Raw genomic sequence first — 12,950 nt, forward strand, 5'->3', positions numbered from 1 at the left:
CTTTATTGCAGCCAGATTTGTCTCTGACACTGATGTTGTGGTAAATCAGCTATGAATTCCCATGTGCACACACACGCATGCACGTACGCACGCACGCGCGCACACACACACACACACACACACACACACACACACACACACACACACACACACACACACACACACATACACACACACACACACACACACACACACACACACACACACACACACACACACAGACGGTATGCACGCGAGACAGGTATCTACTAGCCTGATATTCAGACTGCATCATCAATGCATAAACTTTCGTTTCTTTTCTTGAAGAGCCAAATCCACAACTGTGGAGTGGGCTTGGCTTCGAAGGTCTTCGAAGGTATCTACCATTATTGCTGTTAATATGGGAAATGTTGATTTTCAGTTGCTGAATACTGTACATCAATCTGGTGCAATTTGGGAGACTAAAACAATTATCTGGGGAAAAGCAGAATATTGGAATGACGATTCAACTGGAAGAAGGATGATTTTGAATACAAAAATCACAATTGAATTGATTCGTATTTGTTTTAGACTGCTTTTGATTGAAGTTTTGACAACCTTTCACTTCTTATTGAATTTGCGTCTATCTATTCAGTGTATGCAGCTATCCATCATGGTCTGGAAAAGAAATAGCTGGTATTGAGATAGTAAATAGTACACCTGGAGGATTTGCTCTAAAAGTGATCTTCATCTGTTCATCTGAAAAAAAAGACACAACATCAAAACTGATCATGGTGCTTCTATATTTAGTCAGTATTTTTTTTAAATATTGAATGATGAACTACAGTAGCCTAGGTATTTTCCCCAATAAAATATATATAGCATTTGGAAACAAATGTTAAAGCTTACACTGAATGTACAAAATATTAGGGACACTTACTCTTTTTGTCAAGTACATTGATGAGGTAAAAGCCATTAATTGCCCTTATTGATAATTAAATATATACTGATCACAAAGGAGGAGATAGGTAGGCTACCAGATGAAGAGAACCAGACACGTTCAAAAGGATTTTTATGCTTATGCAGGAAGCAAAGATTGAAGCTCTTTTTGTAATTTAGTCAACAATAATTCAACCAATACAGTCTTCAAAGTGGTTCTCATCAGGAAACATGACAGTTTTGGTTGCTGATTAAACCACCAAGGGAGAATAAATTAATTACATATCTTCTATTTCACATCATTTATTTCTTTACCAAACCACAAAATGCCTTTGTTGCTGAAAATATAGGTGATATCGCACATATTGGCTATATGTAAATCAATCATACTTGAAACAATGAGGAGAGAATAAATGCCAGTATGAATCAATGAGGTCCGTTGAATTGTTTCACTGCCTGGATTTCTTGGTTTTCCCAGTAGATGGCAGCAGTGAACCATTTAAAACGTTGACAGGTCTCCCACCTCTCATTCGAGGGTGCATAAACGCTTTGGAGTTGGAGATGGTACAGATGGCTGGCTTAAACGCAACACTTATCCAGACATTTCACTGTTTCGCAGAATGATATCAAAGTCAACTCAAAATGGAGGCTGTGCCATCAACTTGAAACAAATTCTAACACTTCCAACAGAATTGTATTGTGAGTAAAATCGCCACGGATTTGGTCGCCATTCAGCACAGATGTCCCCCTCACATCCTCTTAAAATTCAGCGGTGGATTTTCAGGGATAAATGCTCACGATTATAATGTTTTAATCCAGATTGGAGTCAGACACTTTTATTTATTTCAGAGCGTGAGAGTTAAAAAAAATCACGCATCAAAAAACACAGCGCTGCAACGACAACAAATGCCCTAAATAACCTAAACTGAAAATAACGGAAATAACTGAAATAGCAACATCCTATCCGTTTAGGCTTTTAACAGCCATAGAAATGCTCCATTGTTATCCGAAATCTTAATACAATTCCAGTTACAGATGTGGCGTGATGCGGCCTTAAAATACCTTTTCCTCTCCTTTCATATTTACATTTTGAGACCGCTTTTCCTCAACTCAAGTCCACTGCATTTTTCATGCTCACGTACAAATCTGCTGTTCAGCATGTAAAATATTACACATTTAATTCACAGCTTTCTCTTCCTCACTTCCTGTGTGTGTGTGTGTGTGTGTGTGTGTGTGTGTGTGTGTGTGTGTGTGTGTGTGTGGAGTGAGGTAAGTGCGATAGAGAAATATATTTTTGTAAATGTGATATTATTTGTTTAGCTTTAGATATTATTTATTTCTTTTTACCCTCTCTCTCTCTCTCTCTCTCTCTCTCTCTCTCTCTCTCTCTCTCTCTTGGTGCCTTCCATTAGTTCATTAGTTTTTCATTGCACATAAAATCAGAGGTGGAAAGAGTACTGAGAAATCCTACTCAAGTACAAGTATTGTTACTTTGGTGAAAATTAACTCAAGTACAAGTAAAAGTGTTGAAATTACTCAAGTAAGGGTAAAAAAAAGTAGCTAATGTAAAAGTACTCAAGTAAAAGTACATTTGCGTTGGTTAGAGGCTAGATTCTGCCCGAACCCGACCCGGCCCGTGGGTCGAGGTCAGAATTTCCCCTCTATTTCTTAGACCCGGGCCGGGCTCGTGGTCAGATATAATGCCCTTTCTTTTCTTTTTTTTTATAATTGGGGTAATATTTGGTGTGGTAATCAAAATGTTATGTAGCCTACATTGTAACCTTATAGAACCTTATCAATCACTGTATTATTCACGAGACTGAACAGACAACACGGATATATAGTTTAGATAAACAGCTAACTTAGTAAGAGAATTTCGGGTTCGGGCCGCGCTCGGGCCCATAAATGCAGTCAATGGGATGGGCCGGGCCGAGCTCAGACAGAACGTGTATGGGCTCGGGTCGGGTCAGGCTTGTTTTTTTGGGCCCGAGCTCTAATTTGCATTACTATAAAAATGTTTTATATTTTAATTATGTATACCCCAATACATTTCACACATCTAGCACATCACATGTTAAGCTCTTTGTCTGTCTTGTATTTCATACTGAACAGCTCGTTCAGATGCAGCCATGCCAGAGATGCTCAGTTACTATAGCTGCTCGCAGCAGCAATATCACAATGACATACATCCCTTTAGCTATGGATTTAAGATATCTTGTATTTATTAATTGGGTCTTATGCTAGGGAACACAGTAATATTATGTACGTAAATAAGGCAAAGAATAAATGAGTCAAATAAGGCAAACAGTGGGGGGGGGGGGACTATAGAATAGCAATAAAATAGAATAAATAAAGAAAATAGCACCACTTGTCAGTGAAAGGTGCAGTCTATCAGCAGCGTCAAATGAAACTGATATTTCTGAACTAATGTGACGATGGAGATTATTACAATTTGATCATCTACACCTATCATCTAGTTCATTTGGCACAGGCCACCAGTTTGAGCAACCTAAATGCAGAAGTGATTCTGGACCTGTTAGCGAGCAGTCCGAATGCTACTGTGCTGTTTTCATAGTGCGGTGTGCAAAACAAAAATCTAAATTGACTCATTTACTCAGTGTACATTTAAAAATACTCAAGTAGAATGTCTATTATTAAAATTACTCAAGTAAGAGTAAAGTATAGCATTATAAAAATACGTAAAAAGTACAAATCGTCAAAAAAAAACTCATTACCTGCTGCTTTTTTATTCAGACAAAACATCTTTACAATGATCAATGTTGAGAAGTAGCCTCCCTTCTCTGAATGTCAGTGTGTGGTTGTGTGTGAGGTAATGCATGCGTGTGTCTGTGCGCGCACACACACACACACACACACACACACACACACACACACACACACACACACACACACACACACACACACACACACACACACACACACACACACATGTGTTTGTGTGGGTTTCTGCGTGTTTATGTTTTTGCATGTATGTGTGTGTGACCGCTGTTCCAGCTCCAACAATAGGTTATCTGTGCCTATTTCAGGAGGGCGGGGGTCCCGGAGACCTGTGGCCTCCTCGCGTGATTGGCTGGCTCTGAGCTGGAGGAGAAGTTTACTTTGGAGGGTGCAGTTTGCTGGATTTTCACTTCCAATTAAATGTGGAATGCAGTACTCTCAAAGGCCATTTGAAGTGTGTTGTCTGTGTGTGTGTGTGTGTGTGTGTGTGTGTGTGTGTGTGTGTGTGTGTGTGTGTGTGTGTGTGCGTGTGCGTGTGCGTGTGCGTGTGCGTGTGCGTGTGCGTGTGTTTGTATGTGTGTATGTGTGTGTTTGTTTGTCTAGGTACCCTCCTCTTTCATTTCCAAACACAGGTCTTTTTGTGGAGACCATAGACTTAGAAGACGGGAACCGAGACATGTCCTCCGATGCTGGTTTAACTCCAACTCCATTTGCAACTTTTTTAGGAGCCTTCAAATGTAATACATTTTTATTTATTTATTTCTTTATTTGTTTGTTTGTTTGTTTGTTTGTTTATTTATTTATTTATTTATTTATTTATTTATTTATTTATTTATTTATTCATTCATTCATTCATTTATTTATTATTAATATTATTATTATTATTATTATTATTATTATTATTATTATTATTATTATCATTATTTTACATTTTACAGTATCTTTAAGCTCTGACAGAGCTCCTGATACAAGAAATATCAGTGTGTTAAAGCTAAAAATGAGTTTCAGATGTACTTGAAAGCCATAAATGGTTTGTTTACATTTGTATTGTTTGTAAATATTGGAGCAAAACAGGCTTGTGTTTTGAGTTATGGTGCAATAACAACAATGAAATGAGCACATTGTCCATCTATAAGTCCTACTCTTCAAGAATATGACTTTAAGATGTTGAAAAAGAAAAAAGTTGGTTTACCTTTGGAGGGCCCTAAAAAGTTGCATAGTATACCTTTAAGGCAGGGGTGCCCAATAGGTACATAGATCGTGATCTACAGGACCCTGTACTACGAAGCTAGTTTAACAGATCCGCGATAAGTCCCTTTGATCTGGTTTGACTGAACAGGATCAAAGCTATCTAGTTTAAGGATACTACGACGCTGGTTTTGTAGTCGATAACTGAAGCTGGGATCTGCCTGTGCACGCGTACGTTTTTCGCTCGTGCACAGGCGCGCGTCCACGCGAAAGAGGTGCGCTAGCCAATCACATTATGAACAGCTGAGTTGATCCACGCCCACACCCATTTCCACACCCATTTCCTCATTCAGCGCAGCCACAGTGTGATCATAGATTTTTGCGGATATTTAATGTATCCGCGATTTAATGTCAGAATGAAAATCCGCGTTGGATAGTCTGCTGAAGGGCTGTCTAAAGCAGCAGCTTGTATTCACATCAGTCATTTGATTTACTTTGATCAGCGATTTCTGTCTGATACAGCTGCATTGATACAGGCAGCAGCAACAAATGTAAAAGTGTAATCTCAGTCTATACATTTCCACAATCTGTAAGCCTATTTAGACCATAGATTTAGAAACGCATGCTCAATGAATAATGATCTCTATCACTCATGTGTGTGGTTGCACTGATCGAATAATTCATATATAAAATAGCCTAGTATAAAGCCTAATAGCCTAAAAGAGAAAACTGCTGAACTGAATTGAGACGATGCGGGCATAGTTATCATTGATAAAAACTAGCCTATTTTTGCTCATATATTGGCATACAGCCTACAGGACACAGTTCCAGCTGAAAGATGCAAGAATAGCCTGCATATTTAGTATTGGGCTATCCCATATTTAAACTAATATCTATATTATATGTATAGGCTTTCTGGCATGTAGGAGAATATCACCCTCACTCCATTTGAGGGTCCGTTCATGATATGCGCCGCGGTGATTAATAGTGATCATATTTCTCCACGCATCGTTGAGCTGTTAAGACATAAAGTGGTAAGTAGGCTTAATTTAATTATGTAGCCTACAGAGCCACGAATGTTTTGCTTGTTCTATTCTCAGTTGACTGCAATCTATTTTTCATATGGCGATCTTATGAATGGTGAGTGACTCCAGAGAGCCGATATTATATGGGTCTCTCATGGATTTTGATCTTATCCTCTGAAGCTAACCTGGTCGCGACCAGGTTAGCTTTGCAGCGTTAGTTGCCATGGTGATTGAAAGTTAACTTGCTTTGTAGTACGGCTAAACCAGGTTTAAACTCAAACTTACTCGGATAAGGCATTAAACTAGCTTCGTAGTACAGGCTACTGGTAGATCTCGGGTTATCAATAAATAGATTGCCAAAGAAACCACTCATGTATAGCTAACTCAGTATCTACAGTATTTAACATGATTAAATAATGTTAAATAAACAATACAATACTGTTAAAATGTGCTAAATATGTACTTGGGGGGACAAGAGAAAAAGAAGTAGCTTGCGACTAGTTTTATTTTTTGTAAGTAGCTCTCATCCTAAGCACGTTTCGGCACCCAGGGCTGCTTTAAGGCAAACAGTAGATCATACTGTATCTCGTAATGTCATCCTCTTCTCATCTGGAGAATCTCTCTCTGTGTGTCTCTGTCTCTCTGTGTCTCTGTTTAAGTCTCTCTGTCTCTCTCTCATGTGTGTCTCTGTCTCTCTGTGTCTCTGTTTAAGTCTCTCTGTCTCTCTGTTTCTCTCTCTCTGACTCTCTCTCTCTCTCTCTTTCTCTCTATCTGTGTCCTGTTTGATGCAAGTCATAAAAGACTTCTCCCTCCTTGTTTACAGTTTGTTAGAGGTGTTTTTTGTCCGGGTGTGATCAATGCCAGCATTTCCTTTTTTCCACAAGCACAGGAGAAGATGTGGCCTGCTTTTCAAAGGGCCCGTTCAGACAGAAAAACTATTGTCGAGCAAAAAATATTTCACCCAACGATGAGTTTTTCAAGCCTCGCAAACGCCTATGAAGAAAAAACAACAACACAAAAACACAAATATTAGCACCCGGACTCAAATGCGAAAAGGGAGGGGTTGAGAGGGAGAGGAAAAAGAGAATTTAAACTTAACGAACATGCATTAGCGGCATGAGAGCGCTTTCATCAGCCTCCTTTTCAAACGCCTTTTCACATCCCCCTCAGATGCAACATCACAGCACCAGACAGAGAGGAGAGAAAGTCTTTATTTAGACTCAAATGGGTCTCATCTGAAATAATGAATATGTCCTTGAGAAAAACAAAGAGCGCCTACCAAACGGGCTGTACTCCGCTACAGAGGCAACGGAGATGGCAGATAATTGTTTTCAAGTCTGGCTGCGCTCTGTAAATGAGTTTGTTCTGTTCTGCGGGCGGCTAACTGTGTCTTTCCTGTCTTTTATTTCGCTCTCCTTTCACGCACACACTCTCTCTGATTTCTCTCTCTCTCCCCGCCTTAGTTTTTTTTGTTATCATGGCCTCTCCTTGGCTCCCTCAAAACCATCTCTCTCTCTCTCTCTCATCTCTTCTCTCTGTCTCTCTCCATCTCTCTCTCTCTCATCTCTTCTCTCTGTCTCTCTCCATCTCTCTCTTCTCTCTGTCTCTCTCCATCTCTCTCTGTCTCTCATTTCTCTCTTCGATCTCTCTCTCAGTTCCACGTAGCAAATGCAAATGGCCTGCATTCATATAGCACTTTTATCCAAAGCGCTTTACAATCAGTAGGTACATTCACCCATTCATACACTGATGGCGGCAGGCTTCCACGCAGGGTGCTGGCACACCATTGGGAGCAATTTGGGGTTCAGCATCTTGCCCAAGGACACTTCAACATGTGGACTGGAGGAGGCGGGGATCGAACCACCTTTTATTCAAAGCGATTAGTGGACGAGCCGCTCCACCTCCTGAGCTACAGCCGCCCCACGTCTTCTTTCTTACATCTTTTGCTTTGCTCGTGGTTTCCTTTCTGTTTGTTTTGTGCGCACCGCTCATGGAGTAGCTACTAACAACAGAGGAATTTTCCATTTGGCTGCACATTGTTCACAGCAAATAGTTGACCTTGACTTATACTAGCCTTGTTCTGATGTATTCTCCTCCTTAGTGCTATTAGCACTGCAACACAATTTAACCCCCCCTCCCACAAAAGACTGTTGAGCTGTGGATGTTCAAGTTTCTTCAACTTGAAGTAGTTGTGGAAGTTCTTCAGTCCTTTTTTGTTGCTTGATCACATGCATGATCTGTGGGAATCACCATCGTCTTAGCAGATACAGAACAATAACAGTATGTAGTACTGTATTTTGTTGTTGTTGTTTCTTTTACCTAGTGCAGTGCCCGTTCCCCCCATTCACCACCCCAGAGCTCTCCCACCTCCCACACTGCACCCAGTCAGGTCCCCCTAAGCGCACTCCCCAAGTTTGAAGTCGATCCGACAAACGGTGGTTGAGATACATGAAGGACAGACATACAGAAGTCGATCGGATGGACAGTCCTGGAGATATGTGAAAACTGTGATCTTATTGGTTGAATTGCACAAAGTTTACCACTGCAAGTTCTCGGGTTCCCAGCAATGCACCCACCAAGTTTGAAGTCGATCTGACAAATGGTTCTCGAGAGAAACTGCTGTTTCTGTTGCCATTAGGTGGCGCTATGACAAATTGCACAAAAGTCGGCACTGCTCTATGTCAGGTTCCCAGCAGCGCACTCCCCAAGTTTGAAGTCAATCAGATGAATGGCTATCGAGATAAACCGTTTTTTGTTTTTTGTGTTGCCAGTAGGTGGCGCTATGCTGAATTGCACGGAATTCAGCTCCCTGCACTCCGTTGAGTCCCCCTAAGCGCACTCCTCGAGTTTGAAGTTGATCGGATGAACGGTTCTCGAGATAAACCACTTTTTGTGTGGCCAATAGGTGGCACTGTGCCAAATTGCACGAAATTCTGCGCTGCACTGTGTCGAGTTCTCATCAGCGCACTCCCCAAAGTTGAAGTCGATCGGATGAACGGTTCTTGAGATAAACAGCATTTTTTATGTTGCCAGTAGGTGGCGCTGTGCAAAATTGCTCAAAAACAGGGCACTGCACTACACAATAGGGCACACTCCCAAAGTTTGAAGTCGTCCTGACCAACGGTTCTCGATGGCATGCAGCAGATGATGCTCATCCATAAGCCTTGGTGGAAATGGCCAGGTTTTACTCTGGGAACCATATTTACACAGGATGGCCCTAGAGGATATTATTTCTGAATGCGTGACTCGTTATAGCCTACCATTATAGCCACGTAAAAATCTGTTAGGAATCTCACTTAACTAAGATCACTGAGCTCTACTGATTATTTCCCCTTGATTTTAGTCATGACAGGCTTGATGACACATTAATATTAATGCTGCTTATTCAGCTTACAAATACATTCTCTGCTCATTTCATGCTGCCCTCTTTGCAAGACATTTTTTAATTGGAACCTGAGGAGGGATGCTGCCTCCCCTAATTTACTCACATTAAAGTAAACACAGGGTCGTTGACAGGGTCGTTGATATTGACGACCCTGTGTTGACTTTCTCAGTTAGTGTCAATGTGTCAGGATCGGCGTCGGAAGACATGTGGATCTATTCGCGGATAGTTGAGGGCCACGGGAAGCTTGGTAAGTCTTGAGAAGCTGGGGTGTTGTAGAACTTGATAGCTGAGTCTGCACTGTTCGAGGTTGGGAACGGTTGCAGAGGTTGCAGAGGTTGATGTGATCCTAGCTTAGATTATGAATCACTGGCGAGAGCCTGCCGGAACGGGCCTTTATAGATCCGAACATGACATCACCTGTGTTATGACATCACCAGCGAAAGGCATGAAAGACACTTATGAATCATGACATCATCAGTGATCGATGACATCATAGTAGGAATGACGACGTCAAAGTAGGAATGATGACGTCATCCTAACAGTACCCTCCCCTCAACGGACGCCACCTGGCGTCCAATGAGGCCATCAAGGATGGCATCTGGGATCCCTGGGAGACAGAAAATCCGCAGGTTCTGGTGGAGGTGCTCTTCAGCAGGTGGTTAGACGCAGGTGGTTAGACCCCAAAGGGGGTGTAGGAGAGTGAGGTGCTCTTCAGCAGGTGGTTAGATGCAGGTGGTTAGACCCCAAAGGGGGTGTAGGAGAGTGAGGTGCTCTTCAGCAGGTGGTTAGATGCAGGTGGTCAGACCCCAAAGGGGGTGTAGGACAGTGGAGGTGCTCCTCCCTAATACTGGATATCGAAGCCATAGATAGACCGATACGTAGACAGAACTTCTACCGGGTCCGGTGGGTCCTCTGGAGCCGGCCATCCCCCGGGGCACGATCCAAACATGGGAGGCTGGGGACCATCAAAAGGGTCAAATGCCGCCGTCTCCGAAGGCAGAGCCACAGGGGGATCTGACTCAGCGAGGCCTGCCCTCCCGACCTGTAGTTTGGGGAGGTCACCCACCGTCTCCTCCTTTAAACGCCTCTTATTTCTTCTTGCTCTTGACCGAGGGCTGACGACACTACGGGGACCTCCCAGCATGAAGCTGGAACCTACGTGTGGGTCAAGGACAGGAATTGGCTGCTGCTGGGGTACGGGTTCAGACTCGGCGAGGGGAAGGTCCACAGGTTGTGCCTCAGGTACGGGTTCAGACTCGGCGAGGGGCAGGTCCACAGGTTGTGCCTCAGGGCCAGCAGACTCGGAGGCCCCCTGCGGGGGGACGGAGCCGATCTGCAGGCAGCGGTTGAACTTCCCAATGAGACGATCGACAGTCCTCTCCAACTCCTTAACCCTCTTGGAGACACACTGCCACTCCTGGGTCCTGCAGGGAACGCTGTCCAACCGTACAGATTTCTTGGCTGGACACGTAGAGTCTTGATCTACTGAGAGTACCACGGGCCGGCGAGCGGTGGGACCACTTACTGGACGCCGGGAGCAGGAGGAGAGGTAATGCCCGGCTCGACCACAGTACAGGCAGCTCCGGGTGTCCAAACGGCGCTGCCTCTCCTCTGGTGTGATGCGAACCCTGCCGGTCAGATCACGGTACAGATGGCTGCTGGGACTCAAATGTGGCTGCCCCTGCTCTGGGATGACGCGAACTCCCCCCCAGAATATGCGCTTAGCAGCTGGAGGCGGCCGAGAGGCAGAGCTAGAAGCAACGGCCGCTGTGGCCGGGGGGGTAGCAGGTCTGGAAACCTCCGGAACGATGGTGCGCTCGGAAGCTGGGGCAGGAGGGGCAGAAGGCTGCGGAATGGCACCCTGGGGGCCTAGCCCGTCGAGACGATCTAGCCGGCCAATCAAGAGGGCGTGCCGATCAGCGGCTTCGGAAGCCAGAGCCTGGATTGCTTTTTCCTGCTGGGCAATCAGCTCAAGTATTGTCGGCAAGTCTCCGAACGTGATGGGACGAGTGGAGACATCAGGATGAGTGGAGAAATCCAGCTGACCGCCAGGTGGGTCAGCTGAAGCGACCGGCCAGGTCACTGGCCTCTCGGGGGCTTCCTCCTTGATTGGGGTACCCGCTAAATCCATTTCAGAGTGATTCATGCTCTGAAACTCATACATATCTAGCCGGTTCGTCTGGTCCTTCTGGGTGTCAAGCAGGCGTGACATCAGGGCCAGCACCGCTTGTACGGTCTCCTCGGTGACAAGACCCTTCATTGACTCGCCTGGTGGGTCAGCTGAGGCGGCCGACAGGGAAACTGGCGCCTCATGGTCCTCCTCCTCGATCGATGGAACCTTCTCCGCTAAATCCGTTTCTGAGTGATTCATACTGTCAGGATCGGCGTCGGAAGACATGTGGATCTATTCGCGGATAGTTGAGGGCCACGGGAAGCTTGGTAAGTCTTGAGAAGCTGGGGTGTTGTAGAACTTGATAGCTGAGTCTGCACTGTTCGAGGTTGGGAACGGTTGCAGAGGTTGATGTGATCCTAGCTTAGATTATGAATCACTGGCGAGAGCCTGCCGGAACGGGCCTTTATAGATCCGAACATGACATCACCTGTGTTATGACATCACCAGCGAAAGGCATGAAAGACACTTATGAATCATGACATCATCAGTGATCGATGACATCATAGTAGGAATGACGACGTCAAAGTAGGAATGATGACGTCATCCTAACACAATGACCCTACTTAAAGCTGGGGCTGGGGCATAGGGCTCGAAGGAGCAGAACTGAAGACAAATATTCAAATATCGAACGTGTTTCGCCTCCGAATTGCACGAAAACAGGGCACTGCACTCCGTCGGTTCGCCATCAGCGCACTCCCCCAGTTTCAAGTCGATCCGACCAACGGTTAAAACGACGTGCAGCTGCGGTCGGTAAGGATCAAACTGATAAAACACGAAAGTGTTGTCCACATGCAGCATGGTAACAAGGCTTTCAATATTCATCTGATCGACTTTATGGATCCACCATCATGTAGCCTATTAGGTACAAGGCTAATTCTTATCTTTTGGTTCCAGTTTTGTGTAAAGCAAATTATTCCCATGATGTAGCCTAATTAGCGTCCGTACTCCGTTCTGAAAGACGACGCCCACATATCAAACAGCTGCAGTCTGCATAACGTTCATCAGGGGAATAGTATAGGCTATAAATGCACATGACTACTATAACGTTAGTAGTTTTTGTAAGGGAATGCACAAGTGGCTAGCTAGACAGAGTGCAGTTCTGGAGCTGGTTTCCAGAGGGAATATCCTCAGACCAACTCGCCACAGACAGCTATAGTCCTCTGAAGCGTATTATTATATCCGTTAATTTTACCTACTGTACTAATGTCAACATCGTTTGAGCATAAAGCCTAACCTAATTTAACTGATGTCTTTCTTGCTGCATGAGGTGATTTCCCCTGTAATTTTTTTTATGAATGAGCTGAGCATTCGCACTGTTCCGGGTTGCTGCTCCTACGCTTTCAAGTGGAGGCGGGTTGCCTGGTAACCCGGCGCTGTGACTAGGTCGGCTGGCGGGACAAAAGGCGTACAACAATTACCCACCAACGCGCGTTCACAACTTTCACATCGGAGGCGCGGATCCTATTTTCCGTGCATTTTGCGGCTTTCAAGGCCGGTGTGAAAGCAGCAGATGTTTCATCTTTAAAATACCTGCAGAAAGCTA

The sequence above is a fragment of the Poromitra crassiceps genome (genome assembly GCF_964638095.1).
Source record: "Poromitra crassiceps genome assembly, chromosome: 2".
Classification (NCBI taxonomy): domain Eukaryota; kingdom Metazoa; phylum Chordata; class Actinopteri; order Beryciformes; family Melamphaidae; genus Poromitra; species Poromitra crassiceps.